The sequence below is a fragment of the Stenella coeruleoalba genome (assembly GCF_951394435.1).
Source record: "Stenella coeruleoalba genome assembly, chromosome: 8".
Classification (NCBI taxonomy): Eukaryota; Metazoa; Chordata; class Mammalia; order Artiodactyla; family Delphinidae; genus Stenella; species Stenella coeruleoalba.
The window spans coordinates 22,689,639-22,704,012 of record NC_137154.1 but is presented as its reverse complement, the minus strand read 5'-3'; the positions used below and the strand labels follow the sequence as shown (position 1 = coordinate 22,704,012).

The following is a 14,374-nucleotide window of genomic DNA, read 5'->3' as shown; positions in this document are numbered from 1 at the left end:
AGCCTCTCGGGCTGGTGAGTGCCGGTCGGCCCTGATCCTCTGCGCTGGAATCTCTCCGCTTTGCCCTCCGCACCCCTGTTGCTGTGCACTCCTCCGCGGCGCCGAAGCTCCCCCACTCCGGCACCCGCAGTCTCCGCCCGCGAAGGGGCTTCCTAGTGTGTGGAAACATTTCCTCCTTCACAGCTCCCTCCCACTGGTGCAGGTCCCGTCCCTATTCTTTTGTCTCTGGTTATTCTTTTTTCTTTCGCCCTACCCAGGTACGTGGGGGGGTTTCTTGCCTTTTGGGAGGTCTGAGGTCTTCTGCCAGCGTTCAGTAGGTGTTCTGTAGGAGTTGTTCCATGTGTAGATGTATTTCTGGTGTATCAGTGGGGAGGAAGGTGATCTCCGCGTCTTACTCTTCCGCCATCTTCCCGGAAGCCGGAGGGGCCTTCTTAAGAGTGTGTCTGCTACCCTACCTTTTTATAATTTAATTTTCTATGTATATTTGAACTCATTTCTCTAATGCCACCAACTTTTAAGGAGTAGGAAGGGAAGGAGACACCTGCTCACAGACGGGGAGGAGGTGCCATGGGGCTGTGCTCATCTTTTCCAACTCCCTTGGCCTTGGAGCCTAACCCTGGCCAGCTGTGGACTGTGTTTCACTGAGACACTTCAGCATCTGGCACTATTCCTTGGCTGACCTTGATACGAGGGACTGCCTGCTGCCTTCATGTCCATGTTCCATGTCTCCAGGCTGAGATAACTTAGCAACTGCTTGGGTGTAATGGAAGTTTGCAACCTCACTTCCATGCATTTGGCCCTGGAATTCTGTGTTTTATTAGAGAGGCTGCTCATATTAATGACTTACTTTCTGGCCGCACCACTGCCTCTAGATGCAATCAAGTGTGTTGTTGCAACTTGAAAATGTTATCCTGGTAGAGGCAGTAATAGGACAAGCTGTGGGGTGTTTCAGATGCTGATGGGTTAGTACCAGTCCTTCTTCCTGGAGGACAAGAGCGTGCACAACAGGCCTCTGGAAGGAGGATGGAAATTCTAGCAGCTGTGTTCGCTCCACTTTTGTTTTCCCTACACTTCCTGAAGTCAATTTTGTTACCTATAGTTTGTGGCCAAAAAAAAAAATAATAATAATAAGCCCGCATTCCCATTCCCAAAAGTCATTATGGATTGATTGGTCTGCTGGGAGGAGTGGATGTAAAAAGTAATTAAGAGATGATGGGTTAAAGGAAGTTAACAAAAAACCCCAACAATAATGAGCAGCAGATGAACTGGTGTGCTAATGGTGTAACCTCTGGCACTGGCTTTGTAGGGTGGAAAGGTGTAGCGTGATGCACTGGTTCTTGAGGGGGGTTGGGGAATGGACCCTCTAGCCGGGCTGGGCCAGACAGCGGGCCTAGAAGAGGAGGGCAGTAGGGGGCTTTTGGAAAAATGGAAGCATTTGAGACCAAAAGAGAGAAGTTTTATGTTGCTCGAAGGTGCTGATGGTGGTAGAAACTTCTCAGAGCAAGCAAGGACTTAAGTGCTAAGGCTCAGGAGGACGGGTACTTAAAAGATGCCCTTGGCAGAGTCAGTGGATGCAGAGAGGGGGCCATTCTGCTTTCAGGGTAGGTGGACTGGTGCAGAATGGAGGGCTCTCATATCCCCAGGAGTGCAGAGTGCTGAAGAGAGGCCCAGGCCCTGAAGTCGAAATGGGGTGGTCCCACAGTTGGGGGGCAGCAGAGTAGCATAAGGTGATGTTGGCAAAAACCTGCCAGGTAATTACTTAAACTTGTTGTTAGCGAATCGTATCATGGTAGAATTTGAATTTGCAATTAAGAAAAACATAGTTGTAGGGATTAATTCTGTGAATCCAGAGATGTGGAAGGCCAGTGTCCTGGGGGGAAAAGGAAGATCGGTGGAGACGACTTGGCACTTACAGGTAGTGGGACTGGAAAGCTTCGCCACCACAGCACGTGCTGGGAGCTGGCTCGGGGGAGGTTATGAAGGAGGTTGTATAGAGAAGAGAGGGGATGGGGGTCCTGGGAGAATGGACGAGGGATGTTTCCTGGAAACACTGACACAGACACACTCAGGAATGAAGATGCTCTCTATATATATATCCGTGTACACTCCTTTCCCCTCTCCCAGGCCAGTGGATGAACTTTGTTTCATTCATCATCAAATTTACTATGTTTCAGGCACTGTGTTAGGCACTTGGGGATTCTGAGTTGAGTAACACGGTCTTCTCTCCAGGAGCTCAATGGAGTGTGTTTGGGAAACACACTTTCAGGTATCTGAGATGCTGTTGGAATGAATGAGACTTCTTTCCCAGAAGAGTTTGTTTTGGTTGAATTGTATTGTGTGGCAGTGACTTAAGTGGTATGTGTGTGTGTTTAGCTGTGTTATTTTAGCTTTTTATTTTTCTTGGAGTCTTAGAAATAGGTGTGCTTAAAACTTATTTATAAAAGTGTTTTGTTTGGGTGCACTGGCCCTATTGAAACTCAAGCCAAATTCAATAACTTGCTTAATTTGCATGAAAAGTGCCTTTCTCAGGCATGTGTTAAGCCCCTTGAGTAGCTTTCAGGGCTTGCTGGAGGCAGGTCATTCAGGGTGGCTTGGTGGCTTCATGTTATCAGGGACCCAGGCTCTTTCTCTTACGTCTTCCTCTGCTAACTACTTCATGACCCAAGATGACTGCTTGAGTACCAGCCATGTCATCTGAATTCCAGTCCGGAGGAAGGAGGAAGACACTAAGCAGGGTGGGCTCCCTCTTCTTAAGGATCCTTCCTGGAAGTCAGACCCAGAACTTCTTTTTATATTCTATTGGCCAAAACTTAGTCACATGGCCACATTCTGCTACAAAGGAGATTAGGTCTAATCAGGAGTCCTCTTAGTAATTAGAAGAGGAAAAATCATAATAGGGGATGCATGCAGAGGTTAATTATGAAGGAGAAAGGACCAAATAATGGAGTTGTGTTCCTGAAAACTTCTTTTAGGCTAACAAAGGGTACAGGGTAGGTTGCGTCACTGAATTAGTATATTACAGAAAACATGTTCTCCCAGGCAGCTTTGAAAGAGGAATAAGAGGTGCTCTGGGAGCGTTCAGGCTGGGAGAGCCCCGACAGGGTGCTTCAAGGTGGTGGAGTGAGGGAAGACAGACAGCGGTTTCCAGCCTGAACCCCATGCTCACGGTGGACACTCTGGGTTGCGCTTGTCGGTTTGCAGGGCTGCACCTTCTCACGTGAGCACCCCGTGGAACGTGCTCCAGCCAGGGTGAGGTTTTTTTTATTGATTTAATGATGGCTTGTGATTCTCCAGACTGATGCAGGGTAAGATGGCCAGTTTACAACTAGGAGTTCTGACTCATGTTTTGGGGGAGGAAGGGAAGTCATAGCGAAGCATCTCCCTCATTGCATCAAAGGTAAAATCCAGGCTATAGACTCTGGGAGCTGGATTCCTGCTTTCCTGCAGTCTCCTCTTCCTTGAGGTTGGTGTGCCTGCCGTACAGAGCTGCACTCTGCAATCCTTGTCCAGGGCCATCCAGGCTGTCCAGGGCGGAGCGGCCCCATCCTTTCTGTTTGTAACATTCAGGTGACACGTGCCTGGTACTGAGGTGTGCTCAGTGTTTCCCTGTGTGCATCCGTTCTTCTTGCTGTACTAAGCTCCTCGGTTCCCTTCGGGCTGTTTCTCACACATCTTTGAGTCCCCAGCGCTGCTCTGCTTGGGACGTGTGGTGGGACCCAGTGCCCTGGATGTGAGGGTGGCAGTCCTGAAGGGTGGCAGTCCTGAAAGGATTTCCCTGTTCTCTTAGCCTCTTGACCTCACCTAAGCAGGAGGCACTGCTTTACCTAGGGCAGATTATTGAGCTGGAAAAGACAGTTCAAAGGTAAATTGATCACCAGCTGAACCTGGAAGAGTCAGCTCATTGAAATAGTTAAATCTTAAACACACACATTCAGAGTTGTTTCTCTAACAGTCCTAGTGCCTTGGGTTAGAGGGAGGGAGTAGGATTCTTCCAGCTTAAATGATTGCTTTAGCTCTTGATGGTGTCCCTTGAGTTTGGGCACCGAGATGCAAGTGGTGTGGTTTCTGCTGTGAGCACACTGCAGTTGAGTGGGACCAGGGAATCCCAGATGGGACAGCCCGGTGGTAGAGTTTGGCCACAGGCCAGACCAGGCAGAGGATGGTCCTCAGAGGGTTTACAAGAAAATGCCCAGCTATATAGTTCCTTAATTCACTGCTTGATCATCTTGGCTAGTTTGGGGATCAACCAACCTGTGACCTTTTGACTTTGGGAACTGCAGTTGCATTAGTTGGCTCCGAGATTGATGGGTTGAAGGGTGCCGGGGTCTCTGCCAAGGTACTTGTAGTCTGATGGAGCTCCCTTCCTGAGGGCGGGCAGAGGCTAGTCCCCAGGCAGTGGGCGGTGTTAGTGTTGGGCCTCTTGGGTCAGCAGAGCTTGCTTGCTTGCTTGATTTAACATCATTTGTCTTTTTTTATTATAGCCATTAAAATTTTTTCTATCGAGATATAATTGACATATAATATATGAGTTTCAGGTGTACAACATAGTGATTCGATCTTTGTATACACTGAAAAATGATCATCATGATAAGGCCAGGTAACATCCATTACCACACAGTTACGAATTGTTTCTCCCCTCATGATGAGAACTTTTACTCTCTTACCAACTCTCAAATATACAATACAGTGGTTTTAACTATAGTCACCATTCTGTATATCACATCCCCAGGACTGAACTTATTTTATAACTGGAAGTTTGTACCTTTGACCCCCTTCACCCATTTCACCCACCCTCAACCTTCTGCCTCTGGCAGCCACCAATCTGTTCTCTGTATCTATGAGTTCCGTTTTTTTCTTTTTAGATTCCACCTATAAGTGAGATCATACAGTATTTGTCTTTCTCTGTCAGACTTCTGTTTCACTTAGCAGAATGCCCTCAAGGTCTCTGTATGTTATTGCCAAAGATAGAATTTCCTTCTTTTTTGTAGCTGAATAATATTCCATTATGTATATATACTACATTTTCTTTATCCAGTCGTCTGTCGGGGACACATAGGTTGCTTCCTTGTCTTGGCTGTTGAGAGTAATGCTGCAGTGAACATGGGGGTGCATGTATCTTTTCAAATTAGTGAACTTTAGATCAGTGTTGAGACCATGGGTATTAGAGTTTCTAGTCCATTTGTTTTAGGTTGTTGTCATTCATTTGCCTCTTCTGAAGGCATTAGGATAAGCAAAGTTAAACTGAGTCAAGTTAATTCAAGTTCTTTCCTATGTACCATGCTTGAAAGAGAATTTGTATGATCCATTGGACCTCGTAGTTCTGTGCAGAGACATGTGGTGTCATAGGTGGGACAATGTTCTTGAGCCAGTGGCTGTCTACTGGCGACGGCTTTCCTAGTCTCTTGGTTTCAGCCTGGCTCTCAGATCCGTCCTCTAACCTTTCTTATTAGCCAACTATTTATCAATGCTGAGCTTTATCAAGACTGTTAGAGAAAGGTCTTACATCCCTGCTCTAGAAATGTCTAAGCTGGTTTTGAATGTTCTGGTCTTTAACAAGGTAATGGAAAATTCTTAAAAATGAAGGCTCTTAATTGAGCCTTAATTTCTATTGAAGTAGTTTTATAAGATTTATAACTGTGTTTAGTAGGCCTCTAATGATACCATCAATTTTCATAATGCTGATTATCCAGGCAATTCAAAGTAATTTATAGCTATATCTTCATTATCAGATGATAGATATTAACCCCATTTTATTGCTGGGGAAATTGAGGCTTCTTTGACCCAAAAAAGTCAAATCACAGGAGAGGAATTACACTCGGATTTCAAGATTTCCTGGCATTTCCCCTCTCCTTGTCACCCCTGTCTTTATGGGGATGGGCATGCTCTTGTTAGGCAACTAAACTACTGGCCAGTTAGTTAGCTGGTTTGAGTTACTCCTTTTGGAATTGTTTGTTTTTATATATAAAAAATGGAAATTCTAGTTCATTTGGCTCTCCCACTGGGAAGGTTAATGAATGAATGTGAACTTTGTTAAACAGTTCGGGAAAATGACAGTATGAGAAATGTTACTTTATTTTATTTTTTATTTTTTAAATTTTTGGCTGTGTTGGGTCTTCATTGCTGCTCATGTGCTTTCTCTAGTTACGGCGAGCGGGGGCTACTCTTCGTTGCAGTGCGCGGGTTTCTCATTTTGGTGGCTTCTCTCGTTGTGGAGCATGGGCTCTAGGGGTGCACGGGCTTCAGTAGCTGTGGCTCGCAGGCTTAGTTGCTCCGTGGCCTGTGGGATCTTCCCGGACCAGGGCTCGAACCCATGTCCCCTGCATTGACAGGCAGATTCTTAACCACTGCACCACCAGGGAAGTCCTAAAATGTTATTTTATTAACGATAAACTTGGATTTTGCTTTTGGGCCTCATGCAGGCCTTTTCCAGTTTCCCAAATGTGCATGCCAAAGGCGCTGATAAAGCTTAGTCTACTTACTTTGTGTCTAACCCAGCCAAGGACTTCTTTTAGAATATTCCCCTACAAACCACATGTTTTGAAATAGCTTGCTGCTACCAAACCGCAATTATTAAATAATAATTTGTATTGTTAAAACATTAATGAAAGACTTTTATAACTGAGAAATTCCATTCGAAGGAAGTAGTTTTTACCACACTAATGTGTTTTGATTTCAGCCAAGAACAAAGAAATTTGATGTGTGAATTGCCCAGCATTTAGGCAATTGGACAAGTTTGGTGGGTGCTTTTGAATTAGTCCTGGGAATATTCGGTATCCCCAGCCCTCTGGGGACCTCAGTTTGGGACCTGTTGTTGAAGACCATTGGGCCACTGCTGACCCCAGGAAGGTCAAGGCGTTATCATTTGGGTTTTGGTTTTCAAAATGGTTGAGAAATTTCATATATAAAGAAAAAGAAAATGTAGAAAACCTCTCTCTCTGGGGCCCAAGTTCTACCTAGAGCTACGCCCGGGGCTTTTAGTTCTCGTTTCTCCACTTTCATGGGTCATTAGGTCACACCTTGGGGAAATAACAGAAGGAAATGGGAAGGCAGAACCAATGGCAGGGAGGATTTTACTGTGAGAGCAAGGGCTCTGCAGACAGAGTGACTTGGGAACAGACCCGAGCTCCCTGTTTCTCTGCTGTGTGACTTTGGCTTTGTTACTTAACCTCTCTGGTCTCAGTTTTTTCATCTGCAACATGGAGGCAATAACTGCCTCAGTGGAATTGTTGTGAGGACTAAATGGAATAGTGTTGATAAAAAAGTGGTGTCCTAGGCTAGCACCTGGAAGGCTTGTAATATTGTTAAGAACAGAAAGTAACTCATGGAGACCTCAGATCCTATTGGCAGGTGTACATACTGTTGAAAAGGTTTGTTTTCACATCCTCATATTTTGTTTGTTTGTTTGTTTGTATTTTAAGTTCTGAAGCAGGAATGATGTTATTTGCTGTATTTTTTAAAAATTTATTTAGTTTATTTTTGACTGCATCGGGTCTTCGTTGCTGCGCACGGGCTTTCAGGGGCTGCTCTTCGTTGCAGTGCATGGGCTTCTCATTGCGGTGGCTTCTCTTGTTATGGAGCACGGGCTCTAGGCGCACGGGCTTCAGTAGTTGTGGCACGTGGGCTGTAGAGCACAGGATCAGTAGTTGTGGTGCACGGGCTTAGTTGCTCCGCGGCATGTGGGATCTTCCCGGATCAGGGCTCGAACCCGTGTTCCCTGCATTGGCAGGCGGATTCTTAACCATGTGCCACCAGGGAAGCCCATCCTTATATTTTTTAAGAATATACTTCTCTTATGTTCCTTTAGATGGTCCTGATCCTGTGACCCTCGCCCCTCCCTTTGGGGAGGGAAGTCAGTTTCAGTGGGACCCTCTCTTGGCCTGCAGTTTGCCAAAGCCACCGTTGGCATAAACAGCTCCCTGGCAGGATGGCCTTGAGAATCCAAGGGTGCTTCCATCTCCCACCAGGTTGGCGTTGCCCTGGCTGTAGCTGTGAGCAGGAGTCAGTGGCATCCCGGCTCAGCCCAGACCGTGGACGAGCTCTCTGCGTGGAGGAGGCACATTTTGGTTTCATGTCAGAAAAGTTGCATTTCCCACTCTTGGTTCTTCCAGTGGAAGATCAGGAAAGGTCACTTCTTACTTGGCCTCGTGACCTGGGAGTTTGAGTTCCTTGGCCCTTCCAGCACCAGTTTTGCTTCCTTAGCTGTTCTGGGTTGCAGTAATTAGGCCCAAGGGCCTCTTTGAAGACTGGGACCATATTTACCCTATATTGGGTATACTGGGTTAAATAAACCATATTATCACAATGAATTTTACCTGTTCCTTTTTACTTTCTTTTGTAATGCAGCTACTAGAAACATTTAAATTACACATGTGGTCTGCATTATATTTCTATTGGACGATGCTGGTTACCGCCTTCTCCCTGTATCTGTGTAATAAACTACATGGACCTGCCTGGGTTATATGGCCGAGCTGAGGGTTGAGGGCAGAGGTGGGCGTGAGGTGCTCTTACGCGCTGGCGTACCTTCTGGATGGTACTGCCGAAGGGGGGTGTAGGGAGTTGAACCCCCTCCCCCCAAAAGATATGCCTACCCAGAGCCTAAGAATGTGACCTTATTTGGAATAAGTGTCTTTGTGGGTGTAGTTAGGATCTTGAGATATCATCCTGGATTACCCAAGTGGGGTCTAAATCTAATGGCATGTGTCCTTATAAGAAGACGAAAGATGGGCTATGTGCAGACAAAGGCAGAGATTGGAGTGATGTGTCCCCAACCTAAGAAATGCCAGGGACTGATTGCCGGCAGCCACCAGAAGCTGGGAGAATGGCATGGAATGGATTCTCCCACGGAGCCTCCAGAAGAAGCCACCCTCCCAATACCTTGATTTTGGACATTTGTCCTCCGGAATTGCCCGAGAATAAACTTCTGTTGCTATAAGCCACCCATGTTGTGGTAGTTACAACAAGAATGTATTCTCCCTCCGTTCTGGAGGCGAGAAGTCCAAGTTCAACACGGCAGCATGGTTGCTTCCTTCTGGAGGCTCTGAGGGAGGGTCTGTACCATGCCTGTCTCCTGGCTTCTGGCGGTTGCCGATGACACTGGGCGCTCCCTGGCTTTGTAGCGGCATCACTCTCCTCTCTGTCTCATCTTCAAATGGCCTTCTTCCCTGTGTTTCTGTCCAGATTTCCATCTTAGAGGGATACCAGTCCTTGGATTAGGGTTCACTCTGACCCAGTATGACCTCTTCTTAACTTGATTACATCTGAAAAGACCCTGTTTCCAAGTAAGGTCACATTCACAGGTCCTCAAGGTTAGAACTTGAACATATCTTTCGGGGGGACACAATTCTACTCACTACAATAACCTCGGGAAAGTACTAACACAGTACGCACACATAGTGGGTCTTCAATAAATAATAGTTTCCATTACTCTTCTGAATAGAGTGGGAAAACCTACATGGAACTTTCTAACTGAATTTTTCTGCGTTTTCAGACCTTTGAGGTTTAGACTATCAATAAAGCCAGAGCACTTTCTGTTGTTTTTTGGTAAGGCCCAGCTTTTATTTGCAATACGATGCTCTTCTAGGGTATGTATGAGAGCTGCCATGCATCTCAATTACAGAATACGTTTGCCATTTGGATTTTGAGTGACTTTAGCCCAGTGCTGTCAAGGTTTCCTTCGGGCACTTTTGTCTTGCTTAACAATGCAAAACAGAAAATGCACACAAATAGTTCCCCCAAATGAGGCCTGTCATTATTGCTTCTTTTACCTCCGGGGCCCCAAACTGCAGAAGCTTATTCACTGCGAGGCAACGAGAGCGCTAACTCTCCCGTCTCCATATATTACATTTCATATTATACTCGAACATGGCGAAATTAATTGTGACCAAGTCAGGGAAGACGGGAAAAACCTATAATGGTTTATCATATTTTGCAGGCTTTGTGAGGCCCATACATTTAAGGCATATAGGAATTGTATTTATTCCTTAGATTTCACAAATTTGTCACGTTCCCTTTCTCTGAGGATGACGAGTTCTTCGAGACAACAGGATCTCTGATTTGGAAGTAGAAAAAGAAGTGACCGTGGAGATGCTCCCAGTGTCCCAGGCGACTGCAGGGCTGTCCCTCTCAAGCTTCTTTGGTTACATGGCTGTTAATAGCTAAATTATTAATGTAGGTTTGCTGGTGGAGAGAGCTGCTTCTGACTGTTGTCTCTCTTACATCAGCCCTTTAATAGCTGCAGTTGTGGGAGACAGCCTTCCTATGGAGCAGTTCATAAACTGAATAGTGTGTGTGTGTGTGTGTGTGTGCGCGCGCTGGAAGGAGCTTGTAGTAGCTTCTGACCTTATTTTGTGAGTGCACTTGTATCTGGGACCTTGAGATGCGGGAATGCACATCTTGGAATTGGATTCATCTTGGAGCTGCTTAAACAAGGACATTTACCCATTACTGAATTCCGCTGGCAGCTCAGCAGCTTCCATCAGCATGGAAATGCCCCCTGCCTCAGTCTGTTTGGACACTGAAGGTGCATAGTCCAATGAAATTCACTGAGATGATGGGTTCTTCAAGGTCACAGTGAAGCAGTTTTGGCTATAGATTCTCAGTGGCTGCATCAACAGGAATGCAGCCTTGATTTGATGGTCTTTGTTTCCTTTTCCAAAGGAAAATCCATGAAGTGATTTTTTTTTTTTAAATCACAGAACGGTGTAACTATCAGTAACCCTGTAGCTCATTAGCTTCAAACTTTGTTGATAGCAACCCACAGAAACGTATTTATATGTTCTCACAAACATTTGTACGTAAATGGTTCATAGCAGTGTTATTCAAAATAGGCCAGAAGTGGAAACAACCCAAATGTCCATCATTGGATGAATGGATAAATAAATGTGTTATATTACCTGCAATGGAATCTTATTCAGGCATAAAAAGGAATGATGTACTGATGAGCGCTGCAATGTGACCGACCTTGAAAACATTATGCTGAGTGGTAGAAGCCAGATATAGAAAACCACATGCTGTATGATTCTGTTTTTGTGAAATGTCCGGAATAGGTAAATCCGTGGAGACAGAAAGTGGATTGGTGGTGGCCTAGGGCTGGGGTGGAGGTTAAGAGGAAATGGGGATTGACTGCTCGTGGGTATGGGGTTTCCTTTTTGGGGTGACAAAATGTTCTAAAATTGACGGTGGTGCTGTTTACATAGCTCCGAATATAGTAAAAACTGTATACGTTAAATAGGTGAACAGTTTGGTATGTGAATTATATCTCGATCAAACTTAAAAATCACATGTACATCGCAAACTAACATTTGTGTAAAGCTGAATTCAAACTTACTCTTTCAGTGTCTGGTACTTTCCGATTTATCCCGATCTGTTCCATTCTATTTCTTTAAAAAGTTGCTGCATGTGACCCACCAAATCGATTCCATAATCCACACTTTTATAGATTCCACTCCCTTTGACAGATGAAAAAACCGAGTCCCAGAGCTTAAGAAGTGAGTGCAGGGTTGCACAGTTTGTTAGTGGCTGAGCTGAGACTACAGACTGGGTCTTCTGATGCCCAGTCAACTGTGCTTGCCAAGATGCTGGGTGTTCTTTTTAAAAGAGTGAGTGGAATTTGGGGTTAAGAAAAGGTACTGGTCATGAATAGCCTCCTTATAAACACCTTCTCGCGGGGCCTGGGTTGCTGGAAAGCTCAGGACACAGAGAAGGGCTGACTGCGGTCTTGCATTGAGCCCAGTATCCAGTCCAGGACACACGGTGCAGCCGCAGCTTATCCAGGAGGCCCTGTGTGTTTATTTTTCAGGCAAAGATGCTATTTTCTGAGCATTGCAGAGTAAAAACATTAGAAATTCCTAGTTGCCTGGCTTCTAGCCCTTCTACTGGAAGTAAAATTTGACATAGGGGATGATAGAAAATTAGGAAAATACAAACAGGCAATTAGGGAAAAAAGAGGAGCTGGGTTCCCCTGCAGCTCTTGCATTAGCCAGTTGGTGGCAATCAATTGTGCCCTGAGTAAACAGCCCTGGTCAGAGATACAAATAGAAGAGAATTTTTCCCCAGGTAAAGGATGGGGAGGGAGTGGGGAGTGGAGGTACCCAAAGTCCCGGTTAGTCTAAGTGCCTGGTACCTTTGCTACAGGGTTCCTTTCGGAGGACTGAAGGGCTGATTCAGCCCTGCTGTCTGCTCCCGGGTCTGTGAGAGACCATTTCATGGGCAGGGCTATTTTTTCACCAAGTTTTGCTCAACTTTTGGACAGAACACTCTACCTCCTTAGTTAATTATGTGCATAAATATTTGCTCCTTCCTAACAGGACCGTTTCCTGTGTTAAAAAGGGCTCACGTGGAGTCAAGGTTTTCTTTTCTCCCTCTCACTATGAATTTAGTGCTGGTTAAAGGGGGCCCACCTCAGGGACAGAATACCTCCTGTTTAGTTAGGGATCTGGAGCCGAGGTGGAAGGAGCAGCCTGTTTGTCCAGTGGTCTGGCCTTCAGCCGGATTCCCAGGGCCCCTACCTGCCTAGGAGGGCATCTGCCATTGGACTGACATTGGGTGACAGCACTGAGAGCCCGCTGTGCACTGTTTCAGTGTGGGTGGAAGCCTGCTTCTTGATCAGGAATTGATGACCTCCCTGCCCTGATTGAGAGGGTAGGGGGCAGGGACCACGCCAGAGGGAATCCGAGCAGCAAATATAAGTAATATTTGATAAAACAATAACAGAAACAGGTTTGGGTTTCAAGTCTCACTGAAACTTTCCCAACAACCCCACGTAGAGGCTAAGACACTGCTGAGACTGAGATGGGGCAGACCTGCCTCAAGTCCTGCCTCCTTCACCTGCCCGCGGTGTGACCTTGGGAATGTTTGCTTCCTTTCCCAGCCTCAGTTTCCTTCTCTGTCAACCGCGGATGGTGATGTCCTCGCCTCATGGGGTGACAGACAGTATATGCGTAGCACTTCACGTGTAGAATGGCCCATAATATATGCTCAAAAAATGACAGCCATTTATATGATCAGGTGGTGACTTTTCTTATCCCTGTTTGACAGATCAGAAGTGGAGGCACTGAAAGCTCACGTCACTTGCTCAGGGTTCACAGCTCTGAAGGAATGGGGCCGGGACCCGAGTTCAGGGGTGCCTGACTCTGGACCTCGTGCTTTTCACCACGGTGTCCTCCTTGCTTATCATTTAATTAAGGGGTTAAGTTTAGAGGAGCCACCCTGGTAACGGGCACTGGACCTTCCTGCCTTTTCAGATCTGCAGGTCTTCCCAAAGGGAGTTGACTCACCCAAGTGACCTCAAGGATGTTCACCGGAGAAGGGCAGTCACGGGGCGTGTAAGAGTGCACGAGCCTAAGCCTCTGTCTTTCACGTCCCTCTTTCTCTGTTCCTGGAATTACTGGGGTTGAGGAGGTGTTTTCCACCTCCCTTTTTTTTCTTTTTTTTTTTTTTTTTGGCAGTACGTGGACCTCTCACTGTTGTGGCCTCTCCCGTTGCAGAGCACAGGCTCTGGACCCGCAGGCTCAGTGGCCATGGCTCACGGGCCCAGACGCTCCGCGGCACGTGGGATCTTCCCGGACCGGGGTACGAACCCGCGTCCCGACCTGCATCGGCAGGCGGACTCTCAACCACTGCGCCACCAGGGAAGCCCTCCATCTCCCTTTTGAACTGACGATATCAGGGCTGGTTTTCGGCTGTACAGATTCCTTTGTCATCCAGTTTTCAGCCTTTTGTGCGTGTCTGTTACAGATTACATTCTGTCCTGGCAGATACGGACTTCCCCCCTCCCCCTCCCCCCGGCTTCTTTGATGCTTGCACACATTCCTAGGGGCTAATAAGTATTGGATGGGCCCAAGAAATTGAATAAACACATTTAATACGAGGTTGATTTTTCTGAGGCCCTCCCGCCAGCCTCCTTTCAGCCATAGCATACTCGGTCTCTATCGGACTTGTGTGCGCAGCTATGTGAAATCACTTAGAGCCTGTTGGGCGTGCTGATTAAAAAATAATAATAATAACCAATAAACAATCCTAGAATGAGCCTCTGGAGAGGATTATCCTGGATTCCCTTGAAAAACATCCTCTGTGGCTCCAGGGAGCCCGGGGGCCCGTGGTTTGTAAAGGCGGCAGATCCTCTAACCTGGGGCCTTGGTCTGATGGCTCAAGGAATCCTGTGGACTCAGAGTAGTAATAGTAATAGCGATTTAAAGTAGGTTCATTACTGGAGCAGTTATTGCTTTTGTTCAAAATGGCCCATTGAAGTCAGGCCCTATTAAATACAGCCGTTTAACTGACACTTAGCATCTATAGGGAGATAAATTATCCTTTGGCCTGGTCACCTCCACTTTGAAATTTGCTCACTGCTATGAGCCCTGGGAGGGTAGTTCGG

General features: G+C 46.3%; 1 protein-coding gene across 2 annotated transcripts in view; it reads left to right on the top strand.

The window, feature by feature from the left end:
• Positions 1-14,374, top strand: part of LDLRAD3 (low density lipoprotein receptor class A domain containing 3) — a 256,451-nt gene that overhangs the window by 32,758 nt on the left and 209,319 nt on the right. The window lies entirely within an intron of this gene.